We start from the raw sequence: 15,645 nt of genomic DNA, 5'->3' as shown, positions 1-15,645 counted from the left end.
TACTTGCTGTAATACAAAGGGCAGATTTGGCTATGAGTGATGTTCTCGTTGTCACTCGTTGCTGTTCATGAGTGCTGCTCCTGCCAGCCAGCTCCCAACTGTCACTTTTACCATTTGGGATTGGCTTTGATGTCTATAAAGTGCCTTGAGTCCTATGGGAGAAAAAGCACTATATAACATTGTGCTGTTAGATCTCAGAGAAACTGCAAAGAGAAGCAGCTGGCAGCAGTAGATAACTGTGGCTAACGATGGAGAGACACAAGGGGGTATGCGAGGGTTGGTAAGGGTGGTGATGCAGTGGCTTGGAAGGATAATGCTGACGCTTTGGGGAATGTAGTGCAGAGGTACAGGGGTTGGACAAGACCAATGGACACAGGGGGATGATGCTGAGATACACAGCAGGGAATAAGGCTGGGAAACACAGAAGAGAAGAGTCAATGGCTGGAGATGTTGAGACCCAGAGCAGAGGAAGCTGGAGAGACATAGGGGAGATTTGAATGTAAACACCATGGTGGTGCTGGAGAAACAGAGCATGGATGTTGCTGTAGAGACACAGGCAAGGATGAGGCTGGCAAGACATTGGGGAAAATGAAGCTGGAGGACAGGGGCGGATAGGGATGGAAAACCAGCCCAGGAAATTGATGGAGCCCTAATGGTTAAAGGGGTAGGGTCTGTCAAGCAGGGCGGGTCTCTCCTTATGTGGCCTGACTTACATCTTTTGCTGCAGTTGTGTCTGTGAATTTATAGTAATGTTGCTACAATGCACTTCCCTTGTGTACATGCTTGTAAATATGCAAGGACTGAGACTCCCACTGTCCGTGCCTACAGATGCTGCAATCATGCTTTGTGTGTTTTTAAATGCTATGCTAGGTGCAGATCATCCAAGTATGGCCTCCAATGTGTGTGATTCAGCATTTCTGTAAACAACCACTATCAGCAACATGCCCATACTACATTACCTTTTGTGTCTGGATATCAAACCCTTTTCTAAATGCCCAGGGAATTCCAACACATTTCTAATACATTTCTTGATGCATGCATCTGAATCCGTGACTCTGTACGAACAGCATCAGGACGCATGTGTGGTGCAACACAAATGCATGCACAGACTAAAAACACATTGGCCCCACAGAAAAAAAGCACATTGGCCCCCACAGAGAACAAAAAAAGTCTCCCACAGAGGACAATAAAAAAAAACATTGCCCCCCCACAGGAAATTAAACAAACATTATCCTTCACATTGGCCTCCACAGAAAAAAATCCACTGACCCCCACAGAAACCCCCCAAAACATTGGCCCATACAGAAAACAATAAAACACATTGGCCCCCACAAGAAAAATGTAAAACACATTGGCCCCCACAGGTTTACCCACACACACTGTTACGTGGACTACAGTGTGCAATAGGCTTTCCAATGGTTCTGGCTGGTGCTCATGCAATTACCCTTGCCCAGCAGTCTTTTAGCCTCCTGCAGCCAAACACTTTGCCTATAGCAGCCGCCTCTCCAGGGCAGATTAGGTCCACCCCGTACGCAGATGCCCCCAGGTTTTATGTATAGACACGTTCTCATATGAGCAGACTGGTTCTCACGCGAGCTGACAGGTTCTCACAAAAGTAGGAACTATCACCAGTGTTTTGGGAGTGTAATGGGGAAGAATATAAATGATGCTGCACCAATCACTGCTAGATTGCACAGTCCCGGCTCCTAAGCAATGCCCAGGATGCGTGCCTCTTGGTGCTAACACACACACTGGCCCTACAGAAAAAAAAACACATTGGCCAACACAGGAACAAAAATATGGTGTATAGTGTATGTCCCTGGGTTGGAAGGGAGTATTGTGTCTACAGGGGCTGCCACACAGACGCTGCCACACTGGCCCTCACAGTAATAAAAACACATTGACCCTCATTTAAAAAACATTGAAACCCACAGAAAAAAATATTGCCCCCCCCACAGGGAAAAAAACACATATGGACACCCACAGAAAAATACAAAACATATTGGCGCCACACAGAAAAAAAACACATTGACCCTGGACAGGAAAAATTAAACTATCCCCCACAGGAAAAAAATAAAACACATTGGCTCCCATAGGAAAAAAATAAAAACGTTGGCCTTCACATGGAAAAAAAACACATTGAGCTCCACAATAAAAAATTTGGTGGATAGTGTACATCCTTGGGTTGCAGGGGTGGGGTGGGATGGGGACATTGATGCTGACACACAGACTGATGCTGACACAGATGCTGATACACTGATGCAGACACACAAACAGATGCTGACACACTGACACAAATGTATATATAGACATGAGCACAGTTTAGGAGGCTCATAGCAGGGACCCCTGACACCCACTTAAGCACATACACACTCCCCCTGTGCAGTAGACACCAGCAGGCCCCTCTCTCCCTCCAGCAGTGAATAGCAAACACCCTCTCTGACACCCCACAGCAGCCAGCAATCCCTTTGTGCCCCCCACTGTGGCTCTCTCCCCTTGCAGCAGCTATCATGCCCCCCTCTCTGCCCCCAGCAGTGTCTCTCTCCCTCCACAGTGTCCAGCAGCCTCCCTCTCTCTCCCCCCTCTTCCACCAATGAGTCTTAGTGCCCACTTATGGGCAGACTGGGGCACAATATATGAATTGGCCAGGAATGGGGGAAGCACAGCCAGTAAGGAGACGGTGGGGCCTGGGAGAGGGTGGGGCCATGGGGCCAAGCCCACCAGCAAACCATTCCAGTATTCCCATGGGCCAATCCAACCCTGCTGAAGGAACACAGGCAAGGCACTCATACACCAATTGTAGTGTAATCATGCAAGTGGTTCATCCCAAAATCTTTAGTCTCATGCAATAAGCTGTCCAGTAACAGCTAACAGCAGCATGGTTGCATTCCTCATCCAATCTTCTCTGCCAGCACCCTTATCACTACTACCCTCCGAAAATAAGCCATACATCAGACCAACTTTCCTCCAGCCATCCAACTGACCAACTGGTCTATACAACTGAAAATGGTGCTTCACACATCTAACCAAATTTCTCATCAGAGTAGCCAACTAGAAAACGTTATTATTAAACCAGCCAACTAACCTCCAACTTGTGATGTCACAGAAGTAGACAGATAGTGTCTGCCTACTTCTGCATGTTTTGAATAAATATTTTTTATTTTATTTCAATATGTGTGATTTTATTTTAATTTTACCAATTATTTTTTTTATTATACCAATGTATCACAGCTTATTCTGTATTGTGTGTTTTGACTTACAGCTGCAAAAATGTATAAGAACAGCACTTTGTATCTCACAATGTAAATGTAGCACAATGTAGCTGTAACACAAAATAGATGTAAAACCAACCATGCTGAATATAATGGGCAACAAAAGACAGTATGTGTGTGTGTGTGTGTGTGTGTGTGTGTGTGTGTGTGTGTGTGTATATATATATATATATAAGTTGTAACACTGTAGGGGTGCAAGGTGCCTTTTCCTGGGGAATATGGCAGCCCGCAGCAGCTGAGGAACAACACAAGTCCAGTTTCTGGTACAACCGACCCCGGCCAGTTTTATTGAAACAGAAAATAAAACAAACCCCAAAATAAAAATACCTTGCCTGTCCGGCACTAACTAAACATAAGATGTTCCTAACTGTCACTAAACAAAACACAGAGTTCTTCAGTACATACTGTATAGCTTACTTGCATCAGAAAGCGTGTCTCTCACACACAGATCCTGCAGCCTTCCCAGGCAGTCTGCCCATACTAATCAGGTTAGAAGCACTATATCACTCTTACACAGCTGAAACCCTGATTAGCCCTCTGTGAGGCCAAAGACCCGAACTGGGCCCAATGTCTAGAACTCGCCTTATCTCTCTCTCAGAGCCTTTTCCCAGCTTTTACAGCAAACTGAAAAGGTTCAGACAAAACAAAAAGCATTTTTCCTAGAAGTTAACATTTTCTAAAACATGTAAGACAAGAACCTGGGACAAATATACCTGCCCTCAAACACTATCCCAGTGTTCTTGTCACATATCCCCCTCCCCTGTTTCGACCTAGGGGCCGGAACACTTGTAGCCCCCAAACAGAAGATGCGAGACAATGCATCTGCGTTGGCCAATTGTGTTCCCGGTCTATGTTCGACAGTAAACTTAAAGTCCTGCAACGCTAGAAACCATCTAGTTACACGAGCATTCTTGCCTCTATTTACATACATCCATTTTAAAGGGGCATGGTCTGTCACTAGTCTGAATTGTCTACCCAAGAGGTAATATCTCAAGGTATCTAGTGCCCACTTAATGGCCAAAGCCTCCTTTTCCACAATGGCATACCTTTTTTCATGCTCATTGAGTTTCCTACTCAAATAAATGATAGGGTGTTCGTCCCCATCTCTGGTTTGGGACAGCACAGCACCTATCCCTACCTCTGAGGCATCTGTCTGTACCACAAATTCTTTTGAAAAATCTGGTGTTATCAACACCGGTTGTGAACACAAAGCCACTTTTAATGCTTGGAACGCCTTTTCTGCATCAGGGTTCCATTTCACCACATTTGACTGCTTCCCTTTGGTAAGGTCTGACAACGGCACCGCTGTGGTCGCAAAATTAGGAATAAACCGTCTATAGTACCCAGTAATTCCCAAAAAAGCCCTTACCTGTTTTTTATTCACTGGACGAGGCCAGTTTTGAATAGCATCAACTTTATTCAATTGGGGCCTAATCAGACCTCTGCCTATGGTGAAGCCCAAGTATTTGACCTCCTCCATTGCGAGGCAGCACTTCTTTGGGTTAGCAGTTAACCCTGCCTCTCTGATTGAGTCCAGTACTGCTTGTACTTTAACCAAATGGGACCCCCAGTCTGTACTGTGAATTACCACATCATCCAAATAGGCAGCTGCATATTTTCTATGGGGCCTCAAAATTTTATCCATCGCCCGTTGAAAGGTTGCTGGAGCCCCATGCAACCCAAAGGGTAACATCTTATACTGGTACAGCCCCTCCGGAACCGAAAAGGCTGTTTTTTCTTTGGCGCTATCAGATAAAGGTATTTGCCAGTAACCTTTGGTCAGGTCCAATGTGGTGAGAAACCTGGCTGTTCCCAGCCTTTCTACAAGCTCATCCACACGGGGCATGGGGTATGCGTCAAACTTGGACACCTCATTTAACTTACGAAAGTCATTACAGAAGCGTATGCTACCGTCGGGCTTCGGGATGAGCACTATGGGACTGGACCACTCACTGTTAGACTCCTCTATGACTCCAAGTTCTAACATGGTTTTAACTTCCTTAGAAATAGCTTCTCGCTGAGCTTCAGGAATCCTATATGGCTTTAAATGAACCCTGACCCCTGGTTCTGTGACAATGTCATGTTTTATTATGGTCGTTCGGCCTGGCAGCTCTGAAAATACCTCCCTATTTTGGATGAGAAATTCTTTAACCTGATTGTTCTGATCAGCTGATAATGTCTCTGACACCTTCACTGCGGGAAGCAACCGGGGTGAAGACACCGAAGGGCAAGGCTCCGCTGACAGAGACAACCTATCTTTCCAGGGTTTGATTAAGTTAACATGGTAGATCTGTTCGGGTTTTCTCTTTCCCGGCTGGTATACTTTGTAATTAACCTCATTCACTTTTTCCCTAATCTCAAATGGACCCTGCCATTTAGCTAGGAATTTGCTTTCCACAGTGGGTACCAAAACAAGAACTCTATCTCCAGGAGCAAATTCCCGTATCTTGGCACTCCGGTTATAGACCCTCTGTTGAGCACTTTGGGCCTGTTCCATGTGCTCTCTGACAACAGGTACCACGGCTGCAATCCTATCCTGCATTTGTGTTACATGCTCAATAACGCTTCTATAAGGAGTGGGCTGTCCTTCCCACGTCTCTTTGGCAATATCCAACAGCCCTCTGGGGTGTCTACCATACAACAAATCAAATGGAGAAAACCCCGTAGAGGACTGAGGGACTTCTCTGATGGCCATTAACAAGTAGGGCAACAAACAATCCCAGTTTTTCCCATCTCTCTCAACAACCTTTTTTAACATACTTTTTAATGTTTTATTAAACCTTTCCACCAACCCGTCAGTTTGGGGATGGTAGATGGACGTCCTGAGGTGAGTGACCTTAAATAACTTGCACAATTCTTTCATGATCCTTGACATAAATGGAGTACCTTGGTCAGTCAAAATTTCTTTTGGTATTCCCACTCTACTAAATACCTGCACCAGCTCCCTAGCTATCGCCTTGGTTGTGATAGTGCGTAAAGGGACAGCCTCAGGATATCGAGTGGCATAGTCCATAATTACCAGGATATACTGATGGCCCCGAGCAGACTTTAACAAGGGCCCCACGAGATCCATGGCTATTCTGTCAAACGGGACCTCTATAATAGGCATGGGAACTAGTGGGCTCCTGAAATGGGGTCTAGGGGCATGATACTGGCATTCAGGACAGGAAGAACAATATTCAGACACTTCTTTATAAACCCCTGGCCAAAAGAACCTTTGTAAAACTCTTTCAGTGGTTTTTTCTGCCCCTAAATGTCCTGCGGTAACGTGACTATGAGCTAAATCTAGTACCGTTCTCCGATAAGGCTGGGGAACTACCAGCTGTTCCACCACATCCTCACCCCTTTTGACAATGTGGTACAAGAGCTCATTACAGATGGCCATGTGGGGATACGTAACCCTGTCACCTGGTACCACAGGTTCCCCATTAACAATCTTAACATTCTCTCTAGCCTTTATTAAGGTAGGATCCTTTAACTGTTCAGACGCAAACAGATCCTTCTTTACCTCCAGGTCAGGCACGCTTTCAGTTCTAACTACTATGTCTCTGTTCCCGGCAAGAGGGTCCTCACTGGACTCCCCATCTGTCACTTCCCCAGCCAAACTAGCAAAAGGCAAAGGGCCAGAAAGTTCCGAAGACCCACGTACATCCATAAAATCACCGGTATTATCAACTGGCTTTTTACTTCTCACATCTGTTGATAACCGTGATTCCCACAGTTTCCAAAAATGAGGAAAATCCCTCCCTATTATGGCCTCATGCACCAAGGTAGGGACCAGTCCCACTTTAACCATTGCTGACCCACAACAAGTTTCTATATTCACCTCAGCAGTGGCATAATGTTGGGTATCCCCATGTATGCAAGTTACCCCAATAGGTATTTGCTGGACCTTTAAGGGGTTCACTAACCCAGCTTTCACGAGGGTAACTAAACTTCCTGAATCTAGCAAGGCCTCTACCCAGTTACCTTCTAAGAACACATCACACATTTGTTTTTCCAGCTCAGGTGAAGGTACCACTGTACAAGCTAACCTAGCAAAGAAAGACATTCTGCGACATTCAAAGGCAGCATCACATTGCATGGGTTCTTGCGTGACTGGGCAATTGGCAATAACATGACCTGGCATACCACACCTAAAACATTTAACCACACGATTATCAACCCATTTGGGCAGCATAGACCGTTCTAGCCCCATTGGCCTGTTTCCAGGGCCAGTGTTTACAGTCTCTCCAGCCTTGCGTTCTCTTAACCGCCCAGCAACGTTTTCCCACGGAACAATCTTACCAGTCTTTACTGAAGGGCGCTGTCGAGGACCTATGGGTTGCTGGGTGGTCATCAGTAGTTCCTCTGCTGCCAAATACCTCTCTACCATGTCCACTAACTGGTCAGCAGTACCCGGGTTTCCATGGCTCACCCACTTGCGCAGGACCATGGGCAAAGATCTCAAGTAGCGGTCCATGACGACTCTTTCCACCATCTGGGGACCAGTTAATGTCTCTGGCTGCAGCCATTTTTTTGTTAGCTGAATAAGGTCGTGCATCTGGGAGCGCGGAGGCTTCTCCATGGCGTACAGCCAACGGTGCACCCGTTGCGCTCGTACTGACAGCGTGACTCCCAGGCGGGTCAGGATCTCAGTCTTTAGTTTATCATAGTCCCGAGCCTCAGCAGGGCTTAAATCAAAGTAAGCTTTTTGGGGCTCACCTGACAGGAAAGGTGCCAGCAGACTGGCCCACTGTGCTTTCGGCCAGTTCTCACGCTCGGCAGTCCTTTCAAACGTGGTCAGATAGGCCTCCACATCATCAGCCTCTGTCATTTTCTGCAGGAAGTGACTGGCACGTATAGAACTAGAGCTGGTTGGAGCACTGACGGCCACATCTCCAACCCGAGCTGCAAGTCTCTGCACCACTTCTGTTAAGGCCTCTCTATCCTGACGCTGTTGCCTGTAAAGTTCATCAACAACTGCCTGCTGTTGTCTCTTATTTTCCTCCATTGCCACCTGCTGTAGTCTCCAATTTTCCTCCATTGCCACCTGCTGCTGTCGGTTGGCCTCCTGCTGAGCCGCTGTAGCTTGCAGCAAGGCTTTAAGCAGATCCTCCAAGTCAACAGATTTTTCAGGCGGCTTTGCAGCTGCTTTCACCCAGGACATATATCAAACCCTCAGGGGTGAGTCTCAGTAACTTCACACTGGGCTGTATCTGCATAAACCACCGTTTTCTGCAGGCCTCACAAAGCTGCTGCTTTCACTTATGCGCAGAACGGCCTGCTCGCATTCTCCACCAAGTTGTAACACTGTAGGGGTGCAAGGTGCCTTTTCCTGGGGAATATGGCAGCCCGCAGCAGCTGAGGAACAACACAAGTCCAGTTTCTGGTACAACCGACCCCGGCCAGTTTTATTGAAACAGAAAATAAAACAAACCCCAAAATAAAAATACCTTGCCTGTCCGGCACTAACTAAACATAAGATGTTCCTAACTGTCACTAAACAAAACACAGAGTTCTTCAGTACATACTGTATAGCTTACTTGCATCAGAAAGCGTGTCTCTCACACACAGATCCTGCAGCCTTCCCAGACAGTCTGCCCATACTAATCAGGTTAGAAGCACTATATCACTCTTACACAGCTGAAACCCTGATTAGCCCTCTGTGAGGCCAAAGACCCGAACTGGGCCCAATGTCTAGAACTCGCCTTATCTCTCTCTCAGAGCCTTTTCCCAGCTTTTACAGCAAACTGAAAAGGTTCAGACAAAACAAAAAGCATTTTTCCTAGAAGTTAACATTTTCTAAAACATGTAAGACAAGAACCTGGGACAAATATACCTGCCCTCAAACACTATCCCAGTGTTCTTGTCACAATATATATAATATAATTTTTATAGCCTGCCGCACACAATTCTAGTCCATGGTAAGAGTGCTGGGCACATAATCAGTTGCAGTAGTCTCAATAAAAGAAACCAGCACCTCCAATTAATGCATAATAAATCCTTTATCAAAATATGTGTTAATTGAATTAAACCGCAAAGGCATCAAAAAGGAGTATCAGAACAAGCACATGGGATACCTGCTGGAAGCAAACTGCATAGCTCCGCAGTGTAGCAGCTGATCCAGGATGAAGGTGCCTTTTTGAGCACCGAAATGGCTTGATGACTCACTAACCTACTGTCACCGGAGGCTTGCATCATGATCAGCTGCTACACTGCGGAGCTATGCAGTTTGCTTCCAGCAGGTACCCCATGTGCTTGTTCTGATACTGCTCTTTGATGCCTTTGGTGTTTTATTCATTCAACACATGTTTTTTGATAAAGGATTTATTATGCATTAATTGGAGGTGCTAGTTTCTTTTATTGAGAATATATATAGTCTTTATTTATTTACATATCACCGGCTGACTTATAGGGGTGTGGATTATAGGGCTGACAGTAACTAGGTCGACAGTCATTAGGTTGACCACTATTGCTCGACAGTGACTAGGTTGACACAGTAATTAGGTCGACCTAGAAAAGGTCGACATTAGTTTTTCTTTTCTTGGGGGGGGGGGTGTTGTTTTCTTTGTAAAGTGACCGGGAACCTCAATTAGTGCCCCGTGGGCCTAATTAATACATGATCATTAGTGTGTGGTTTTTTTCATACCTGCGATCAGGTAATCGTCTCCTACAGAGGGGGGAATTCTCTGTGCAGGTGTGCGATCGCATGTGCGGAGAGTTGCACAAACAAAAGTTTATGCAGTCTCTGTATAGCCCAGGACTTACTCAGCTGCTGCGATGATCGGGGCCGGAGCTGATGTCAGAAGCCCTTCTTCCAAATGCCTGGATCCTCCTGTGTTTTTCCAGACACTCCTCTAATATGGTCAGTTACCACCAACAAATAGCCTCTTCCTGTCAGTCACCTTGCGATCGCCCATGCGATTACTTTGTTTGCAACATCTTGCCGGGCGATCCCCGTCACTGCGGACCGACGCACATGCGCATTGAAGTGCATGCGCAGTTCAGACCCGATTGCCCACTGTGAGAAAATGCACAGCAGCAATCGGGTCTGAATTACACCCCGTGTCTCCTTGCATGGTTTGCTTTGCTCACCGTGCTTCGGGTTATTATTCCCAAATGTAGTTCACGTGGATCATAAAGTATGAAAAAGTTCAAAAAACGTAAGAAAAAAATGTGAAAAACTCATGTTGACCTTTTCATGTGTCGACCTTTGCCATGTCAACCTGATGCATGTTGACTAATAGTGGTCAACCTATTGAGTGTTGACCTAAGTGTTGTGGACCCAAAGACCGGACACCAAATTATAGAGAGGCTAGGTGACAAGTACTGGTTGTCTTGAAGGGGGGATTGTACAGTGCTGGCTGCTCTGGGGTAGTGATAACTAGGTGCTATCACTGCTGCTGGGGGCTGTACTGGGGAGGGTAGTGTACAGTGCTGGCTGCTCTAGGGTAGTGATAACTAGGTGCTATCACTGCTGCTGGTGGCTGTACTGGGGAGGGCAGTGTATGGTGCTGGCTGCTCTGGGGTAGTGATAACTAGGTGCTATAACTGCTGCTGGTGGCTGTACTGGGGAGGGTAGTGTACAGTGCTGGCTGCTCTAGGGGTAGTGATAACTAGGTGCTATCGCTGCTGCTGGTGGCTGTACTGGGGAGGGTAGTGTATGGTGCTGGCTGCTCTGGGGTAGTGATAACTAGGTGCTATCGCTGCTGCTGGTGGCTATACTGGGGAGGGTAGTGTATGGTGCTGGCTGCTCTGGGGTAGTGATAACTAGGTGCTATCACTGCTGTTGGGGGCTGTACTGGGGAGGGTAGTGTATGGTGCTGGCTGCTCTGGGGTAGTGATAACTAGGTGCTATCACTGCTGCTGGTGGCTGTACTGGGGAGGGCAGTGTATGGTGCTGGCTGCTCTAGGGTAGTGATAACTAGGTTCTATCGCTGCTGCTGGTGGCTGTACTGGGGAGGGTAGTGTATGGTGCTGGCTGCTCTGGGGTAGTGATAACTAGGTGCTATCACTGCTGCTGGGGGCTGTACTGGGGAGGGTAGTGTATGGTGCTGGCTGCTCTGGGGTAGTGATAACTAGGTGCTATCTAGAGATGAGCGGGTTCGGTTTCTTTGAATCCGAACCCGCACGAACTTCACTTTTTTTTCCACGGGTCCGAGCGACTCGGATCTTCCCGCCTTGCTCGGTTAACCCGAGCGCGCCCGAACGTCATCATGACGCTGTCGGATTCTCGCGAGGCTCGGATTCTATCGCGAGACTCGGATTCTATATAAGGAGCCGCGCGTCGCCGCCATTTTCACTCGTGCATTGAGATTGATAGGGAGAGGACGTGTCTGGCGTCCTCTCCATTAGAATAGAGATAGATAGATTAGATAGAGAGAGATTGTGCAGAATCGCAGACAGAGTTAGTTTACCACAGTCAGTGACCAGTGCAGTTGCTAGTTAACTTTTATTTAATATAATATATCCGTTCACTTCTCTCTGCTATATCCGTTCTCTGCCTGAAAAAAAAAACGATACACAGCACAGTCAGTCACACAGTGTGACTCAGTCTGTGTGCACTCAGCTCAGCCCAGTGTGCTGCACAGTCATCAATGTATAAATTAAAAGCTTATAATTAATTGTGGGGGAGACTGGGGAGCACTGCAGGTTGTTAGCAGGAGCCAGGAGTACAATTATATTAATTAACAGTGCACACTTTTGCTGCAGGAGTGGTGACCAGTGCCTGACCACCAGTATAGTATTGTTGTATACTACTAATATCTCTTTAAATATCAACCAGTCTATATTAGCAGCAGACACAGTACAGTGCGGTAGTTCACGGCTGTGGCTACCTCTGTGTCGGCACACGGCAGGCAGTCCGTCCGACCAGAATTGTATTATTTATTATTATATACCTACCACCTAACCGTGGTTTTTTTTTCATTCTTTATACCGTCATAGTGTCATCCTAATTGTTACGAGTATACTACTATCTCTTTATCAACCAGTGTACAGTGCGGTAGTTCACGGCTGTGGCTACCTCTGTGTCGGCACACGGCAGGCAGTCCGTCCGACCAGAATTGTATTATTTATTATTATATACCTACCACCTAACCGTGGTTTTTTTTTCATTCTTTATACCGTCATAGTGTCATCCTAATTGTTACGAGTATACTACTATCTCTTTATCAACCAGTGTACAGTGCGGTAGTTCACGGCTGTGGCTACCTCTGTGTCGGCACACGGCAGGCAGTCCGTCCGACCAGAATTGTATTATTTATTATTATATACCTACCACCTAACCGTGGTTTTTTTTTCATTCTTTATACCGTCATAGTGTCATCCTAATTGTTACGAGTATACTACTATCTCTTTATCAACCAGTGTACAGTGCGGTAGTTCACGGCTGTGGCTACCTCTGTGTCGGCACACGGCAGGCAGTCCGTCCGACCAGAATTGTATTATTTATTATTATATACCTACCACCTAACCGTGGTTTTTTTTTCATTCTTTATACCGTCATAGTGTCATCCTAATTGTTACGAGTATACTACTATCTCTTTATCAACCAGTGTACAGTGCGGTAGTTCACGGCTGTGGCTACCTCTGTGTCGGCACACGGCAGGCAGTCCGTCCGACCAGAATTGTATTATTTATTATTATATACCTACCACCTAACCGTGGTTTTTTTTTCATTCTTTATACCGTCATAGTGTCATCCTAATTGTTACGAGTATACTACTATCTCTTTATCAACCAGTGTACAGTGCGGTAGTTCACGGCTGTGGCTACCTCTGTGTCGGCACACGGCAGGCAGTCCGTCCGACCAGAATTGTATTATTTATTATTATATACCTACCACCTAACCGTGGTTTTTTTTTCATTCTTTATACCGTCATAGTGTCATCCTAATTGTTACGAGTATACTACTATCTCTTTATCAACCAGTGTACAGTGCGGTAGTTCACGGCTGTGGCTACCTCTGTGTCGGCAGTCGGCAGGCAGTCCGTCCATCCATAATTGTATTATTATTATAATATATACCACCTAACCGTGGTTTTTTTTTCATTCTTTATACCGTCATAGTGTCATACTAGTTGTTACGAGTATACTACTATCTCTTTATCAACCAGTGTACAGTGCGGTAGTTCACGGCTGTGGCTACCTCTGTGTCGGCAGTCGGCAGGCAGTCCGTCCATCCATAATTGTATTATTATTATAATATATACCACCTAACTGTGGTTTTTTTTGCATTCTTTATACCGTCGTCATAGTGTCATACTAGTTGTTACGAGTATACTACTATCTCTTTATCAACCAGTGTACAGTGCGGTAGTTCACGGCTGTGGCTACCTCTGTGTCGGCAGTCGGCAGGCAGTCCGTCCATCCATAATTGTATTATTATTATAATATATACCACCTAACCGTGGTTTTTTTTTCATTCTTTATACCGTCGTCATAGTGTCATACTAGTTGTTACGAGTATACTACTATCTCTTTATCAACCAGTGTACAGTGCGGTAGTTCACGGCTGTGGCTACCTCTGTGTCGGCAGTCGGCAGGCAGTCCGTCCATCCATAATTGTATTATTATTATAATATATACCACCTAACCGTGGTTTTTTTTTCATTCTTTATACCGTCGTCATAGTGTCATACTAGTTGTTACGAGTATACTACTATCTCTTTATCAACCAGTGTACAGTGCGGTAGTTCACGGCTGTGGCTACCTCTGTGTCGGCAGTCGGCAGGCAGTCCGTCCATCCATAATTGTATTATTATTATAATATATACCACCTAACCGTGGTTTTTTTTTCATTCTTTATACCGTCGTCATAGTGTCATACTAGTTGTTACGAGTATACTACTATCTCTTTATCAACCAGTGTACAGTGCGGTAGTTCACGGCTGTGGCTACCTCTGTGTCGGCAGTCGGCAGGCAGTCCGTCCATCCATAATTGTATTATTATTATAATATATACCACCTAACCGTGGTTTTTTTTTCATTCTTTATACCGTCGTCATAGTGTCATACTAGTTGTTACGAGTATACTACTATCTCTTTATCAACCAGTGTACAGTGCGGTAGTTCACGGCTGTGGCTACCTCTGTGTCGGCAGTCGGCAGGCAGTCCGTCCATCCATAATTGTATTATTATTATAATATATACCACCTAACCGTGGTTTTTTTATACCACCTAACCGTGGCAGTCCGTCCATAATTGTATACTAGTATCCAATCCATCCATCTCCATTGTTTACCTGAGGTGCCTTTTAGTTCTGCCTATAAAATATGGAGAACAAAAAAGTTGAGGTTCCAAAATTAGGGAAAGATCAAGATCCACTTCCACCTCGTGCTGAAGCTGCTGCCACTAGTCATGGCCGAGACGATGAAATGCCAGCAACGTCGTCTGCCAAGGCCGATGCCCAATGTCATAGTACAGAGCATGTCAAATCCAAAACACCAAATATCAGAAAAAAAAGGACTCCAAAACCTAAAATAAAATTGTCGGAGGAGAAGCGTAAACTTGCCAATATGCCATTTACCACACGGAGTGGCAAGGAACGGCTGAGGCCCTGGCCTATGTTCATGGCTAGTGGTTCAGCTTCACATGAGGATGGAAGCACTCAGCCTCTCGCTAGAAAACTGAAAAGACTCAAGCTGGCAAAAGCACCGCAAAGAACTGTGCGTTCTTTGAAATCCCAAATCCACAAGGAGAGTCCAATTGTGTCGTTTGCGATGCCTGACCTTCCCAACACTGGACGTGAAGAGCATGCGCCTTCCACTATTTGCATGCCCCCTGCAAGTGCTGGAAGGAGCACCCGCAGTCCAGTTCCTGATAGTCAGATTGAAGATGTCAGTGTTGAAGTACACCAGGATGAGGAGGATATGGGTGTTGCTGGCGCTGGGGAGGAAATTGACCAGGAGGATTCTGATGGTGAGGTGGTTTGTTTAAGTCAGGCACCCGGGGAGACACCTGTTGTCCGTGGGAGGAATATGGCCGTTGACATGCCAGGTGAAAATACCAAAAAAATCAGCTCTTCGGTGTGGAGGTATTTCACCAGAAATGCGGACAACAGGTGTCAAGCCGTGTGTTCCCTTTGTCAAGCTGTAATAAGTAGGGGTAAGGACGTTAACCACCTCGGAACATCCTCCCTTATACGTCACCTGCAGCGCATTCATAATAAGTCAGTGACAAGTTCAAAAACTTTGGGTGACAGCGGAAGCAGTCCACTGACCAGTAAATCCCTTCCTCTTGTAACCAAGCTCACGCAAACCACCCCACCAACTCCCTCAGTGTCAATTTCCTCCTTCCCCAGGAATGCCAATAGTCCTGCAGGCCATGTCACTGGCAAGTCTGACGAGTCCTCTCCTGCCTGGGATTCCTCCGATGCATCCTTGCGTGT

At 46.0% G+C, this 15,645-nt stretch overlaps 1 long non-coding RNA gene across 1 annotated transcript in view; it reads right to left on the bottom strand.

The window, feature by feature from the left end:
* LOC134969977 (uncharacterized) overlaps window positions 1-3,743 on the bottom strand; it is a 42,147-nt gene extending 38,404 nt beyond the window's left edge. The window contains exon 1 of the long non-coding RNA XR_010189596.1: window positions 3,690-3,743. This is a non-coding gene — a long non-coding RNA (uncharacterized LOC134969977). The remainder of the gene's footprint in view (window positions 1-3,689) is intronic.
* Window positions 3,744-15,645: the final 11,902 nt, after the last annotated feature.

This window comes from Pseudophryne corroboree, chromosome 11 (assembly GCF_028390025.1).
Source record: "Pseudophryne corroboree isolate aPseCor3 chromosome 11, aPseCor3.hap2, whole genome shotgun sequence".
NCBI lineage: Eukaryota > Metazoa > Chordata > Amphibia > Anura > Myobatrachidae > Pseudophryne > Pseudophryne corroboree.
This window is presented reverse-complemented; position numbering and strand designations above follow the sequence as displayed.